The following is a 17,249-nucleotide window of genomic DNA, read 5'->3' as shown; positions in this document are numbered from 1 at the left end:
GCTGTCTCCTAGTCGCCGCATCAACTTGCTGCATACAGCGAAGTCTAGTTTAGTTTAGATTACAGGTAATGTGCCTATTGCAAATTCGCGCACAAGGTCGCGTGCCGTCTTTGCGCACCTCTTGCTTTCTTATCATATACTGTCCCGTCGTTGTTTACGCAGTTTCGGCATGCACTATCGGTGGATTGCAGCCAGTTTCGTGCCGGTCGCTGGTTAATCGAGTCGTGTTTTGAGAGACTTACGAGACTTACGAGGGTAGTCGTATATCGTTTATTCGGACTTCAATATTCTAAATTTGTGTTATACTCGAAGATCAATCGACTATTTATTTGTACTTTGCAACTATAGTAATTTGTTTAATGTTTGGAAATGCCGGTTTTTGATCGCGTTACAAGTTACGTAATAGGGGATTTGATAACATTCTTCACTCGGCGTTGTGTTTAGTGTCGGTTACTAAATTAATCGGATATATATCGCCCCCATGTTAATTCTCATCATTAAGAAAGATCCATCAGGCTCGTGTAAGTATTTTTTAACTAAGCAGATTGTTTATTTTGTGTTGATTGTTAATTATAACAATTGTATTTCAATTGTATGAAATATTTTTGTTTTAATTTATGTTTTCGTTTAGTTACAGCACTCGTTGTGACTGGCAGTCCGATAAGCTGTACACTGGTAAGTTTATAATTCAATTATATTTTTCGGTCAAATATTCATTTGCTGTTTATAAACAAGTTTTCTATTTATCACATACTCCCTACCTGCTGAGCCAATGAGAAGGGGGGTCAACTGGCGTAAATTCCCCGGGGCCCGGCTGATTGCTCTTACATCGCAAACACAAAAATATTAGCAAAAAGTTCACGATTGCCGGGGTCTGCGGATTTTTCCCGGGGCCCGCGGATTTTTCCCGGGGCCCGCGCTGGCTCTCGACGACTCTGTGCACTAGTATTCAAAATTTACGTTTCGCGTTTTTACAAGCAAAGTTTTACAATTGTCATATAAAATAATCATGTATTTAGTCACTTTTATAATGTTCGATTACTTTTTATGAGCTTTTCGGTTGAGATAATTTTTAACTGTTGATTATAAAATAATCCCTAATGCAAAATGACCTCGTGTCATTGGAAATTTTCAATTTCGGTTCGATAATTTGCGCAAATTTGGGCATAATGCGCGCGCGCTTCAACGATTTCGTGCATTGTGTGAATTTTCCATTAATTCGATAATTCAATCCGGCGACCCGCGAATATGAATAAATGTATACGCGCAGGTAGCGCCGTATTTGACACTCCGCGCAAATTGTGCGCACTGTCAAAACGTAGCGTTCGCAGCAAACGTCGAAACGACAGCAAGCGCCTACATTTCCATTGTAATTGCAAATTTCATAATTTTCCACGTTAATGCTGCACTAATGTATTGATAATATCAGGAACGCACTTGAATTATAAATTTTACATTTACCAAATAGGTATTTACACTTAAAATTAAAAATTTTATTGTTTAAATAATTTTTTAATTTAAAGTTTTAAATTGTTTACATTTGAATATTGCGGGCCTTTGCTGCAGCATTCGATTTTCAATTTCGTTTTCGATCCGTTCGGGGAATATGACTATTCGACTATTGTGTATTTACCTAATTCGGCTAATATCGAAAATGAAATTACACGCGCGACCTCGAACCGTCGGGATGGAGGCTTGGGAGTAAAATAAGCGTGGTATGAGGTGGTAGCAGCATGTTGCCTTTGGTGCACTTTGCATGCCGTTAGACAATTTCGCATTTGTGTTCGCGCACCACTTTTCTAAGCGATTACCGCCATTACCACTCAAAGACCAACGAAAACAACAAAAGCAAACTACACATATCAACATAACCAACTAATTTCACTGCTTATGAAAATTATAATCAGTTTTGCCAAGCTTAGATCTTCTATTTTTTTAATTTAAACCTGATTATTTTATGTTCCTGAAACATTTTTATGTGTACTTCTGCGTTGTTGCGCTGTTATTTAGTGTAAATAAATAATTATGCAGCTTTGGGGGCGGTGTACGCGTTTTGCGTTAAGTTGTCTAGCCGCCGCCGGTGGCTGCCTCTCTCTGCGGGCGTTGCAGACGTTCATAAATAGCGAGGAAGCACGCTTACTGTGTTTTAGCCCGGCATCTCCACCGCGGGCCGCGCATGTTGAGTCTATAATTCTGCTCCGCAGCAGCGGGAACAAGCGTTGCAGTTTGTTTATTGTTTTGCAGCACTATGTAGCGATGGGCGCCGACCGACGGTCCGCAGGCTGGAGCGGAAAGCACTCACGCTACCGGGAGAGGTGAAATATCGTTCGGGGTGGACACGCAGGCAGAGAATGTTTTATTCTTAAAACCAATATTAGTAGATTAAAAACGTATTTTTTGCATTTCCATTGAATGGAATTAAATGAATTATTTTATTTCGATATGAATTTAAGTGGATTTTTAGAGTGTGAGGGGTTGAAGTGTAAGGGTGAAATTTCTTGGGTATCATTGGGTGATAGCGACCACCTGCCGCCGACGGGTCTGAGGGTGCTATGCATAAGGTGCACGACTCAAACGTGTTTCAGAGCCTGTCGGATCAAACTCGCGCTCCGCTTCCTTTTGATATTGACCAGGGTGCGCGCTAAGATATGCTGAAAACGGCAGGACGAGGGATATGAAATGCTCATCGCATATGTGAAGCTTATTTCGAAAACGACGATTTCCTTTTATTTCTTTATTTGACACTGGAGGATCACACTCGAATGTTACGATTCTCAAAAATGAGAAATTTTACAAAAAAGGGGATGAAAATTATATTTTCACGAAAAAGTAACAAAAATAGAGAGAAAATATTTTGATATTTAAAATATTTTTAACTATTTCACGATGGTGATTTTTAAGGGATGTAAATGGAAAATCGTTTACTTGACTTCTGGTCGATTTCTTGCGGCGTAAGCCGTAGAAGTGGAAGGACGGAACCATGTTTAATTCCCCTGGAGAGCTCGCGTACTTCTTGCACAATGGGGTGCTGGAGTGTGCCGCCCCTTTCAGAGAGTTTTCACGTTTTTGCAATCGAACATAAACATCCGAGTCACACTAAATTGCACCGAAAACGAAAAAAAACGCAGTAAATAACAAGAATAAATAATTTTTCAACGATGTATATTTTAAGGGTTGACTTTTTTGCGTGTAAATTTCTGGGAAAAAAATGATAACGCGATAAAATGATACAAGTCCGTGCACGTTTGAGCTCATTACGCTAATGACGCGTCCTTTCGTCTTGCTTTGTCGCCGCCCTCGCCCCCTAAATGATCTTTGACGATTTCACCCCTTGGCACTCCTTGGAAACATTCGCGCTGGATCTGATACACTTTTCCGTGTTCGCGTCCGAGTTAACTTGATGGCTGTTGACCGCTCAGAGGAAAGATTATTCCGGCAGATACCTGCGACTGGGCCTGCCCTATCGCCTTCCATCTTCTTTTCATCGCAAAGGGTGAAATATACAGGATGTTGTCAATAAAATGTTTTGACTTGAACTCAAGCCAAACTTTGCTTTAATATAGCAAAAACTTGTATCGTCCTTGAGCCTTGAAAATATCTTGCCTGTGTTCATTCAGTTGACACTACATTTACGTTTTATTCAATTTTAAAGGGTGGTTTTCTTTTTCTTTTAATAATCAAAAAAAATCTAAACGTTTCACTGATTAGACGATGTTTGTTAAATTTTATTATCATGACAATTTTCCAAATTAGTACGCCACTCAAGATTTTTACATGTTCTGGGTCTCGATGGTTATCCTTCAATTTATCCTTATCGCTAAATTAGTTTACGCTGCCTTATTTATCAGCTTATTAGGCCTGGAGAAGCTGAAAAATTGTTGGCTTTTAAAAAGTTAAATCCCGCCGACCCGGCGACCAAACACTCAAACGCTCAAAGTCATTTAACTAAAAAGGACCTTAAAGGGCGCTGAGAGGACGAAATTTGTCCGTTTCGCCGGCGGAAATCTTAAAAAGTTGCCGCGGGCAATTTGCCCGACGTAATATTTTTATTTGCGTCGTTTACTTTTTAATATTCGCCCTGCTGCGCGCCGAATTTTCTTTCGTCCTCGATTGCAACCTGCAGCCGAAACGAAGCGTGACGAATCTTTATTCAAATATTAAATGTCAACTGCTGTCGCCTTCTGGCTATTTTTGTTTCATTTTCCTATAACTATTCACTCATGCATTCATTCATTCTTGAAGGACGCCGAAGAAATTTATTTTATGATTTTTAATCGAATATTAAAATTTTATTACGGTATTTGTTTGTTTTTGCTTGTTTTCACTGCGAAAATATCTTAAGGGCGCAGGTTTAATGTCCGAACAAGGAAAAACTAATAGAACCTCAAAATTGAAAACGCCTAATGAGATTTTGAACGTTTTTCTATTGCATATTGCACGCCGCAGAAAATTTCGCGCGCCCAGCGTGGCAACCATAAATTATTTTCTCGTTTCATGCAGGATTCCTGCATGTGACTCTTGTGATTTATTTTCTACTCAACGCACAGTAAACCGTAACTGCGCATGCGCGATAGCACATACTAACATAATCCCCACCTATTTAATTAAAACAATTTATTCGATGATTTGCTTTTGTCTCGTAAAAATTTATTTTTGTGCTGAAAATGATATAAAAAGTAATTTGTAATCGGTTCACGAGCGAGGGTAATGTTTTTATTTCACGAATCGTTTGAACTCCATCCGACCGAAGCGTCTCAACGACGCAAGGACTTCAAAACGGAGCGAAAGAAAATTAGTATTTTAAAAATCACACAACAACCCCGGCTCACAAAGCGCGCCGCCGAAACAAAGAGACCTGCAGTCACACAGTCCTAGAACCGAAATGCCGGCAGGAACAAAGCGCGGGAGCAGAAACACGCGCAGGAATTAAAAGGACACTCGGATTTCCACATAAAATGCAAATTTCATCGCGCACTTAGAGCGCGACTCTTTCGTCAGCCGTAAATCAGCGCCGCGTAAAATATAAAAATTTATATTTTAACCCTAAGATCACCGTTTGCGGAATTAATGCGCGCGAGGGACGTCAACCGACGCAGCGCTTGATCTGATCAAGGAGCAGAACTATTAATGTCCGTGACGGCACGTGAACATGCACACTGCAGAGATAAACGTTTAAAGTTTAATTATAAATTCCATACATAGGACAAGGAGTCGTAGGACGAGACGAAAGAGCGCGAGAGCAACGGAACGGGCGAGCGGGGGGCAACGGGTGATAAATTCGCAGACGCCGTAACGAATTGACGTCGAAGAGGCGAAATTTATGCACGCAATAAAAGCGTATTTATTCGCGCGTCGAGACGACTCCTGCCGGAATCGTCCTGAAATCACTATCAAGAATATCGGAATCACGTTTGGACATTTATTTTCATCAAACGTTTCTTTTCTTGTTTTTTTTTTGAGCTGTAGACCATAATTTTTAGGAAAAAAATTTTTTGTTTTTAGAAATATAGAGACATTTTTTGATGCGGAAAATACTTGGCGAAAAAAAAAGCAATCCTTTAGGAATATATTGACACGTTTTTTGTATGATACTTCAAAAAGGACGTGACCTTTTAGCTTATTATTTACAAAAATACTTCACCAATAAAAACACAAAGTAAATAAATGGATAAATGGAGAAAAAACTTTTCTCATTGCTTGTTGTCGGATATCTGCGTTTTCTGCAGTTGAACCGACCGCGAAACGATTTAACGCAAACTACACGTCACCATGTCACCATAGATTACGTGCACAACGGCGAAACGTTCTGCAACCTTTTTCCAAAAATACGGAACAACCCACCGGCTTTAGAGTAAACATACGATTGTGGTTCGGGAACTTTTAGTTAAAATTGTTAATAAATCTACTAAATAAAACCGACAAGTTTTCGAAAACGGTTTAAAAACATTTTCAACTGTAACGTCAGATAAAATCTCGCACGTTAAACATCAAACATCAAAGTATCAGGCGAGATTTTGATGGTTAATTTACTGAAGTGGAAATTAAGCGTGAGAAATAATTGCTTCGTTATCTTATCAGTCGTTTAGATCGCCCCGAGTGCCTCGGAGCTCACTCATTTGTATTCCAATCGATTAAAAGCGAAGCGCAGTAGTTAAAACTGTTTAAAACTACTTTGCGCTCCGGAGCAAATTATAGTTTAACTAGATTTTTAATGCTTTTTATTTTCCGAATAAAATGATGTTATTTTTCGATAGAAAATCAATTTATAAGACGTATAGTAAGGGATCATATTTGTTTTATACTGAGCCGTTTTCATCGCGCTCTAATAAAGTTACCGAGAATAATGAAGTGTTTAGTATCGCAAAGTGTTGAAGTGTATTTCGTCGACGGCGGCGGCGGTGGTGGCGGTTGAGATCGCCAATCGGATTTCGGTTTGGGTTTAAGCGAAGGCGACGGAGTAAGTTTCTGCGAGCGGTGCAGCTGCTTCGACGTCCCGACGTTCCCACAGTTCATCACGATATTTCCAGCGTCCGTCGCCGCCGCCACCACCGCTGCGGCGCTTCGTCGGCTTCGTTTTCGATATTTGTTATATGACGCTGGATCAGCGGCGCGCCCGAGTAGATACATCCCGCAACTCGCACGCCGCCTGCACATCACATGAGAAATGATGTGAGACTCCTCGAGGCGGCGCCGGCAGAGGTGGGAGCGCTTCACCTTCGCAACAATACCGTCCAACAAAGAGACAAAAAATGCCAGGACGCGTGCGGAAATCCACTTTGAGCCCGCCGCACAATGGACAGATATTGAAAACTCGTAAGATTTGATTTGCCACGCCATGGACAAAGAATTATCCTTTCCATCCACTCGAATCCATTTGGGTTTTGATCCCTCACAGGATCACAATGTGAATAACTCAAGAAGAGCGTTTAATCAATTTTTACCAGCGAGGAAAATGTATTGATATCGAATAATTTATTTATTTATCACGGCGAGAAGATGAAGTGTAAACCAGTGTAAAATATTACCAGCGCTGATAAGTCGTCGTCTTACTTAGACGCATTTTTTATAAAACGCATCATTTATCTTTTTCAGGCGCTCTTTTCAGCCACATCCTGGCGGCGGTACACTTCCTACTCACTCTGCATGTTTGATGTTTGACGTGTTAACATCGTTACAATTTTAACAATGAGTGAGTTTCGGGCTTCTTAAAACCTTCACGCGTCGCACACAGCGTATAAATCACTTTTTGTCAGCGCCACGCCGCTCGAGGTTTCAGTTTAACATCATCATAATATTTAACAGCGGCGTGTTTTAAATTTCGCCGAAAGGTGAGCACGCGGAAAATAACTGAAAGAAAAGAAGTTTTCCAAGGCGTCATCGCACAGATCGATCATTCAGCGTTTGTTAAATGAAAGCATAAAAGTAGGCGCACAGTGTGCGGCTGTTAAAAGTGTTAAAAACGACCGGCTAAGTTCTACGAAGCGCGTGGAACCGTGAAACGGAAATCTTGTTTTTCGAAAATTTCTTGCGCCAGCCGTAATTTATTGGCGAGGCCGGCGCGCCACGTGTAAATGATAAATCTGTTTTCGAATTACTTCAAAGTTGATTTGTTTTTTTATATACACGAAACACAACATTATATAAACATAAAATATTTGACAAATATTTTTAGATTTTTACTAAACTCGCCAAAAAAAAATTATTTTATTTAATTTTTATGTTATATTAATGCGTAAATGAGAGAGAAATTTAATTTTAATGTTTTTAAATGTAGTTTTCGATTGTCTGGCATGCTGTGAGTGGATTGTGGTGAGTAGAAGGAATGAATCTCCAGTTTTGCGTGAGATTCGTATCCATCAATAAGGCTCAAACAGTCTGCGAAGGAGTGACGGCGGAGGGCCGCGGATTTCGCGTAGTAGATCAAAGCGTCGGACGCGATGCGGTTTGCGATGTGGAACAAAAAGCGATTGCGTACGTACGCCGGAAAATCGTTTTCCTCGGCGCGTCCTTAAACGCTCCATCGTTCCACGTCCGCCGCAAGATGCGTCGATTCCAAAAGATCGTTGATTCCGCCAAAGTTGGCCAACTTTCGCTTTGATAAACGAAACGAATCGAAGCGTTTTTTGTTGCCTCTTTCCATATACCCACTTTTCCAAGCTTCGCAATCGGTAGATACACGTGTAAGAAGATTCAAGTTTTACATCGGACTTGCTATCTCACTCACTCTCGCTCGCCGATATGCGCAATTTTGAGTTTGGATTTTGCAATTCACAATTCACAAATTCGCAATTCGCAATTGTAAAAATCCTCCGTTCGTCTCCTATGATGGTCGGGGTAAAATAGCGTTACCGCAAAATCTCTTTACGTTCGCCGCCGTGAGCGCCTCAACATAAGTTTTCATACAATTTCGCATCAGTTCGTTTTGCGCGCGCGTTTTCACCGAAGAGCATCGAGTATAGTTATGTGATTGAGGTTTGACAGTTATGATATTCGTTTTGCGATTCGTTCTTCTTCTTCGTTCCGCTGTGAAGCAAGGTGAATGTGTGTGTGTGTTTTTTTTCGGGGAAATTTTTGAAAGTTATTTATGTCGATTTGCATTTCAATCGAAACGAACCGAAAACTCGAACAGCGAGACGCGCGAATATCTTCTAAATCTTTTCCTCGCCGCAAAATGCCACGCGTTGCCGCCTCTCAGACTATTGTTACAACATGACATGATGATGGAAATGCCAAGAAAACCACCACGAGCAAAATGTTAAACTTGCGAAAGCTGAAGCCTGAACGAACTTAAACCTCAGCATTGAACTTGCCCTCAAAATAAAAGACTGTATTATTTTGATTTTGATACATTTTTTATAAAATATTTTACATTTTTAAATTTTTCACTTTTCGTGTTATGTGTGTTTAATGCACAAATTCTGGCGCTTACCGGGCATTTTGAGTGTTGGATTATTTATGCAGAACAAACGATAAATTGACATGGTACATTTATTTATGAAAATATCGACATTTTGTGCAAACACGACCAAAGCGCGAAACAAAACATTTGTGTATTTGTTGTTCGCACGGTCAAACGGTTTGTTTCGCCGAGCATGTCAGGCGGCGCCGAAACGAAATGTGTTCGTAATTAGTTTACCAAACAGGTAATTAATTTAATTCTTTGGCAATATATATTCCATTGTTGGTGTGCACGACTTTCAAACCAAACAAAACCATTATTTTAATCTTTAGATTTTATATCAATGATTGTTTAATATGGTGCATTGTAAAATTGAGTGATTGACACATTAAACTATTTTAACTAAATTTATAAACAGCTAAATATAAACATATCTTACTGTAGTATATCAAATGATTATGAACGATAAAATTTGTGAATAATTTCTATTGTAATAATAAAACAAATTCATTTAAAAATTATTTTGAAATTGAAAATGAAAAGTTTGATATGATATTCTTAAAAACGTTTTTTGGATATGCGAGACAGATTGCTTTTATACTAATACAATTTATTTAAATTATTAATTTTTATTTTTTTCTGTACATTCGGTCATATTTCATTAAAATATACGAGTAGATGTCAAGCAGTAAAAGCTCTAATGCTGTAAAAAGCCCCAGTCTTGACACGAACTAATTTAAATTGCATTTTTAGTGCAAAGTAACCGATGCTAATTTGCTGGTTTAACACCTTTCTGCAGTCTTCGTCGCCTGCAAAGCGCAACAAAACACATAAAATGTCCCCCCATTCGATTCTCACTGATTGCTCGTTTCAATAAATAGACCGACGCCGACTGAGGTGTGTAAAATCACCGCACCTAGAACACAAAGCGCTGAAAAGAAGTGAAAAACAAAGAAAAGCGTAAAACACGCTTTAGTATGCATGCCTCATAAATATTTTATTGACTCTCGCTTTACAGTATTGGCGAGCATTACGGCAACGAGTCGAATTCGTTAAAATTACGCCGGGAAATAAAGCGATCGACGCTCAAGCACAACTTAATTGGTTTCTTTTCACACCGATTCTCCTGCAAAACACACGAAAAGATTTTTACTCGTATATTAATAGATGAACTCGTCTTTCGACTCTCGACTCTCGATATCTTCATTTTCATCTTCTCTGTATGTAGGTGTATGTGTGTGTTCGAAAACGGTCGAAAATCCGAAGAGTTTGCCAGTTAAAACATGGAAGAGCGAAACAAGATTGATCGAAGTCGGGCGAGTGATTCATTTATATCTGTTGCACTCGACCGTCTTGCCCCGATCATTGGGCGATCATCGCCGACAATTCGAAACAGTGAGGCACAGTGGAGTAACGTTGGGCTCACGCGGAATTTAAGACAAAGTTTCGACCTCGGCAAGCACTGCCGATTCCGGGTTTGATTAATGCACTCGTTATTGCGGACACGCGAGTAATTATTTACCCGAAAATCAAATGTCGGAGCGAATCAATGAAAATATTCGTCTTGGCGTGGATTAATGATCAATGTGGACTTAATCACCGTCAGCGAAACTAACAAATATATTTTTAAATGTATATTCATTAAATATTATTTACTGCCTTTTGACGGTGGTTTCGTTCGTGCAAAATTTACTAAAAAATTGCCTATACAATTATTTTCTAGAATTATAGAATTATAATTATGATTAAATTGTCATATTAATTTTCATTTTTTGTTTTATCCCCTTTGAGTTATTTTTTGCGATAAAAAGTAGTCTATTTGCTTTCCCCTCTTTAAAAGTTTCTCTCTGCCAAATTTTATCAAAATTGGTTCAGAAATTGAGTAACAAACAAACAAAAACGAGTATAAGTAAAAGTATAATCATTAAACTACTATTTTACTGCCTATTTCGCTAAAAAAAAGTTATGGATATTATTGTAAGGTCATAAATTCTGAAGAATACGTACGAGTATGATTTTATTTATTCTGCGGAAAATTTACGAGCATTTTCCACCTTCTAGCACACATTTTAAGAAGTTGTTGTTTTGTGTGTGGTTTCGACAAAATATTATCAATTGTGGCCCTTTTCGAATGCGTTTGTGCGCGAGCAGCGTGCGGAAAATTTATCTACCGGCGTGCGCCGATATTTTTTTCATACTCGAGCGGGTTATTGTGTCCCGTCGGCGTCGCGCCTTTCCATTCATTCGCCCGATTTTCCATCGGGCCGCTTTTTCGCGGCAACTTGTTTCACGGTCCGTCAGAGCAGATCCGGACACGCCGGCGAAGCGAAGCAACCGTGACGCAATTCCAACTCCACGGCGCGGCCAAGAACCGAACAGACAGACTCTCGTCGAAGAGATAAAACTCGAAGCCTCCTGCCAGCAGGGGCATCGATGCTAGGACAGCAAAGACGCGAGGCGGCAACGTTTTCCATTACGGCCTTCCGTTTCACTCTATTAATAGACGGATACAAAGACGGGCTGGATTCGGATGCGGATTCGCGGAAATTCTCGGAAATTTCGTGGACATTTAGAGCAATTAAGTATTGATTGATTTATGTGTTGCTCGCTCCTTTTTTTCTCTCATGACATGAAAACATTAATTACCAATTATGTGCGGTACATCAATCAAAACTAAAACTCAAAGTTCAAACTAAATGTCACTAATAAATATTTTACTATAGTTTTGCTTTGATATTCTTTGAGTTAATGCTGATTGACGTTAATCAATATAGCTATTCTGGATTTCTACAATTGGAGTGTAGAAATCTAGCTTGTAATGTGTGGATGTGGGTTGTGTGTGGTCTTTTTGTTACTTTTTTGTTTTTTCTTCGTCTACGACGCGTGGGAGAGTCCTAGAAAGAAAGTAAACAATGATTATTACTTTGGAACGTAATAACAGTTGGATTTTTAATTGCGCCGGCATATTGTGCGCAAGCTGTCGTTGTAGGCGACGTAGGTCCTTGCGAAGCTCCAAACGGCAGACGCAGGACGACTGTTTTACCAAGGAAAACACACACGAAAGTAATAACCGCACGATTATACAGGTTAAGCAAAATTGTCTCACGATAACAATCAACTAAATTATTCCCAATAAAATTATAGAAATATATAGTGATTTGCAATCAAATAATCGACTTGAAAATATGATTTTGTTTGTTTGTGATACATTCACGTCAAATCCAGTGAACTAATTTTGATAAATTTTATTATCGAGATATTTTTGACATTGGAAAAGCAAATAAGCTACTTTTTATAGTAAAAATTGAACTGGAAGGGTGAAAAATAAAGGATTAAAGTTGTTAATGAGATTCTATCATAGATATAGTTATTTCATTCAATCCATAGATGGCGTTATAGTCTTCTTATTAGCATTTTTCATGGTTTTAAATTAAAATTAAGAATTTTATTGACGAAGTAGGCATATTATTGATCTAGGAATTAATTAGACTACTTATTATTAAAATTTAAACGCATAAAGTCGCGTGCAATACAAAAAAATGATTTCTTCCAAAAATATTTCGTGATAAATTGTTCTTCGTTTAAATTGTCGCTGAAACCACACACAGTTTTGCCTCATTCACTAGCTGTTATAATAATAATATGTGGAAATAGTTGGAGCGATTTTAATAATTTTAACATTCAGTATATTCCGCCAACGAGCGGGTAGAATGACCGTGGAGGAAATGTGTGTATGCGCGTACAAGACTATAAGGGTAAACGATTCCCATCAGCAGCTAATATTAAACCGGGCAGAGCTCGGACGAGTGCCGTCGCTTTAATACCCGGCAGTATTACGCTCGCCGCCGCCACAGCGTCCGTTGCAACCGCCACCTCCGATCCGGAGCAAACGAACAAAACGAGGATGACTTTCGGCCGCCCGGCCAGTTTCACTCCGGCAAAAACAGACAGCTGAGAGTAAACATTAAAACATGTACTCGTAGAGTCGCCAACGTCTGATTTTAATTTTTTCGGTTTGTATTTCCGGCTTTTTTTCTCGGGAAACTTTATCCTTTAAAAGAGATATAAATATTTTTATTTGCTATGATATTATTATACATGTCTGTTAAACGAAATACGAGTAGCTTATTTTTAAGTAATAATTTTGTGAGTCAAATTTTGGTGGATTTTTACACGTGGTATCGCAATCACATTGAGTCCTGTTGAAATCCATTGCCGGTGGGAAGTCGTTTGATGGCTTTTATAACCAATACCAGATCGTAAATGATTTAATTTCGCCTTAGTGGCTTCCGGCGCGTCGTAATGCGACCAAACACAAAAGCGCCGCTCTCGGCGCGAGCCGCTTTGATATCGGCGATATTGTGCGGAGATTCGATCCGCGCCTCGTTTCCGTCGACCAGACGCCGCCCGCCTGCGCCGCCTCCATCGTCTCGAGGTGATTGAAATACTGGCAAAGTGCAACGACATAACGATTTCAATCTGTTACTTTATGCCCTCACATCATGAAGACATTAATGTCCAATCTTACTCACTCCAAAGCGCATCCCACAAAGCGAATAAAACAAAGCCGATTTTATTCGCTTTGCGAACTCATTCGTGGAAAAGGTTAATTCTCGACACAACAAAGGACCCGCGCTCTTCACCTTTAATAAGTTTCTATACTAATTGATTGGCCTGATTAGCTATTAATATCAGAAAATGCGTGCCTTACTGCGAAATGTCAAACCAGTTAAAATTGGGATGCGAGGGTGGCTAAAAAGTTCAATTCGCTAATAAATTACGACTTCATTCGTTTTCTTCTTGCTCTGGTTTTTCTTTGCATTGCGATGAAATGAGCGGCTGTCGACGCCCCGGGCGAAATTAGTTTGCCGCGTAATCCTTGTTTTAAGAGTCGAATTGAAACGCGCGCGGCGCCTCCGCAAATCGTTTTAATTTGCATACTCGGCGACGGAGACGTCGCCGTCGAGTTTGTCAACATTATTCACGAACGCGATTGTTTTACACCTCAAAATTTACTGGCGTCGCGTGCTACAAATGCCGAAACGACAAAAAGAACAGGCACGTAAATTATGATGAGAGGATTCTCAGGTATTTTACATAATTTGTGTACAATTTGTGCGATTTATACGATTCATTAACGTTTCGTTCATATTTCTCTTGCGTCGCGCTTAATTTTTCGTCGTTACAAATTAGTTGAATTTTGCGCGCACAATGCAAATACATGTTGTTGTTGATTATGGTGCATTAAATCTTTGTGAATTCCAGCGCTGGCGAATGTTTCACGCGTTCATCATCGAAAAGTCGTCGACGTGAAAACAAAACAAACGTTCCGGACATTCTCCTGTCGCGTTTTCATCATTCCGATTCCCGCGTTTCCAATCAAAATCATTGTTAAACATCATTGTTGAACGGTTTTTAATACAAAGCTTGTCGGAACGGCGGCGTGCCGAGGAAATACGCGCTCAAATAACGAAAATTACCATTTTTTATGCACGCCCCGGCCCATATTCCTCGCCTCATCTCAATATGCGAATATGCCGGGTCGCTTTTTTCGCTCACGGGCCGCGCAAATAATCAAGATTCCGATCGTATTCGCTTCGGTATGGTTCGGTTTCGCTGCTGCCAGCCGAGATGATGGGCCAATATTTTCGATTCTCTAAAATTCTCACGTATTTTCGTTTAATCTGTTTCTCATCTTTGCCGGGGGAAGGTAAAACTACTAACATTTACATTCCGGTGGGCAATCCGTGTGTAAAGAGCTTTCAAAATAAACCAGAAAGCTGCACAAAAAAGCATTAACATTTTTTTGTGTCGTTTGAAGCGATCTTTCGACCACGCTTCTTCCTTTCGCACGTTTTGTCATTATTGACATTTATTCTTTCTCTTCATTTTATTTGAAAGTTTTTTGTGCTTTGTTTAGAAATTCAAGATAGGAGCGTGTGCGTAAATAGAAGTGTGAGATCTTACTCACGGGTTTCCGGTTTCCGTTTTATGCGGAAGTCGTAAAACGCCCTAAATAAATCTACATTTGAATAAATAGAGCAGATAATGTCGCGACATTAGTTTCGAGCGAAGAATTCCTCCTCCTGCACGTCTTTCCCTTTACGCCGACGAGGGGAGAATAGGTGAGATCGGCTCTGCCTCGATACGAAAACGATTCTGCGGTTTTAAGCAAAACCGAGCAAACATTCGTGTACGTATGTAATAGACGTCCGACCAATTCGTTTTCTCTCGGCGGCTGGCGGAAGAAGCAGGCGCGGCTAAAAAGGGATTCCCGACGGGCTCGTTTCCATATGGGAATCCGATGGTTCGCAACGCAAACGTGCACAAAAAAGGTAAAAAATTACCGTAAAACTTTATGAAATTGTTTCCAGGTTTCCGCCACAACTCCAACACGCGCCGTCGTGGTTCAAGTCCGGCTAAAGAGACATAAAAATGGAAATCAGAATGAGGGAAGAGAAATTGCGGGAAATTTCATTGCGAATAAAGCATGACTTAGTTCCTAATATTAGACGTTACAAGACGTTTTTATGTGCTTTATTTAAAAATTTAACTTTGATTTTCAAAACGGGCTAATACGTGCACGGGGAATTCTTTAAAAGTAAATATAGCTCAAATATTTAATTGCTTTGTGGCTATATTTATAAATTATGTTTTTTTATATGTTTGTGGTGGTAAAAAAGCAAATTTCTTTATTTATTTTGAAGAGTAGTTTTAAAAAATATCCGAAACATACCTATACCGCCATCTGTTGTTGAAGTATGGTATCTCAATTTTTCAGTAGCTATGATAATAGCGAGCGCTCTTCAGTTCAGATTTTCGGATAACAGATGGCGCCACGTTGAACACCATTATTTCAAATTCAAAATACCGGAAACTGAAATTTCATTTTTGATCGAAATACAGAGGCAAACTGGAATATTATATAATACTATATTGGTTGTTGTATAGTTGTTGTTTATTTTGGTATTCAGCAAGGGAATGTAACGCATAGAGGCGCTCACATCAGATAGTGCGTATAGAATTTCTTATTATTTTGTTTAGTCCGCTCTGCGCTGTTGTGCCGCGAGCACGTGTTTTGTTCGACAGTCGATCTTTATGGCGACTTTTTGTGATCTTTAAGATTTAATACGGTAGTAGCGTTAGAATTGGTTGACTATTGATAAAAATTAGTGATATCATAGCAACTTAGAGTTTCGGTAATTGTGCGTGAATGTCACATCCGGTGTCCTGTTCTTCTGGTACCTTCGAATTCCAATTGGATTTATTGTTCATCTATACAATTGTTATTTTGTGAAGTAAACATTGTTTGTTCTTTGTTTGTTTGTTTTTTCATAGTCTCTTGATCGTTTTTAGATTGTGGTTACATTTATATTTATAATATAGATAATACAATTCCAGTACTTATGTACTATTTCTTTGTTCCAGAATCATCTCCACAAAATAGGTTTGCGCGCGTTTCATAATAATTTCTCACGCGTTAAAACGTGAATGGCATTAATATAAATGGTGCGTGTATATGTGCGGTCTGTAATCGTCTCTCACTTTGGTTCCGCGTTGAATTTATTATGCCTGGAAGTTCTGGAATTCGTGTAAAAACCACGTTTGGCTCCTGCAAGGAATTTCGTAGGAGTAAGAGCTGTTTGCTACTGAGTAAGTAACATCAATCGAAGAATACTGGGAATCTCATCAAATTGTGTGAGTATTGAAAATGTTATTTTTGTATATCGAAGTTGATATTTGTTTTGAGTCTAGCTAGACGTGACGACATGGCATTGTGACGCTCGCATCAGATAGTCTCTATAGAATGTCTTATCATTTGTTTCAGTCGGTTGTGCGCTGTGGTGCCGCGAGCACGTGTTTTGTTCATCATTCGATCTTTGTGGTTATTTTACGCGTTACTTAAGATTTTAGAAGTAGTTATGTAGAAGACTTAGAATTAGATGACTCTTGAATTCATTTAAGAATGACGTACTAGTGTGGCGTACAACAAATAATTTATCGCGTGTGAATTTCTGAACTGAAAGGCTATCTCCTGTGCGTGCGTGCTGCCGTCGGACACCGGCCGTCGGATATCTTCCTGTGCTTACGAATTCCGATTGGATTTATTGTTCATCTACACAATTGTTACCTCGTGAAATAAACGTCATAAGCTGCCCAACTGGAAAGAAGTTTGTTACTGATGCAAGACCAATTCAAGTAAATTATGTCTATTTTACTAATATTTTTAAACAATTAACATTTAATTTTTTGGGTGTATAGGTTTCAATAAATATTCAATTCAACATGTACTCTTGTGATTGTATGAGTTTCAATAAACTATACTTTTAATATTAAATTTGCTAGTATA

General features: G+C 39.2%; 1 protein-coding gene and 1 long non-coding RNA gene across 4 annotated transcripts in view; one reads left to right on the top strand and one right to left on the bottom strand.

The window, feature by feature from the left end:
* Positions 1–17,237, top strand: part of LOC135792184 (uncharacterized) — a 49,685-nt gene extending 32,448 nt beyond the window's left edge. The window contains exons 3-5 of one of the 3 annotated variants that reach the window (XR_010548214.1): positions 632–675; positions 16,328–16,597; positions 16,728–17,237. This is a non-coding gene — a long non-coding RNA (uncharacterized lncRNA). Of the gene's footprint in view, positions 1–409; positions 522–631; positions 676–16,327 lie in introns of those variants that run through there. The other 2 variants (XR_010548213.1, XR_010548212.1) reach the window with 2 other exon arrangements.
* CARPB (Carbonic anhydrase-related protein B) overlaps positions 1–17,249 on the bottom strand; it is a 95,400-nt gene that overhangs the window by 74,288 nt on the left and 3,863 nt on the right. The window lies entirely within an intron of this gene.

This window comes from Atheta coriaria, unplaced genomic scaffold (genome assembly GCF_025399875.1).
Source record: "Atheta coriaria isolate IRGN ID8LTWV9N9 unplaced genomic scaffold, Caltech_Dcor_3.1 hic_scaffold_5_pilon, whole genome shotgun sequence".
In the NCBI taxonomy this organism is placed as follows: domain Eukaryota; kingdom Metazoa; phylum Arthropoda; class Insecta; order Coleoptera; family Staphylinidae; genus Dalotia; species Dalotia coriaria.
This window is presented reverse-complemented; position numbering and strand designations above follow the sequence as displayed.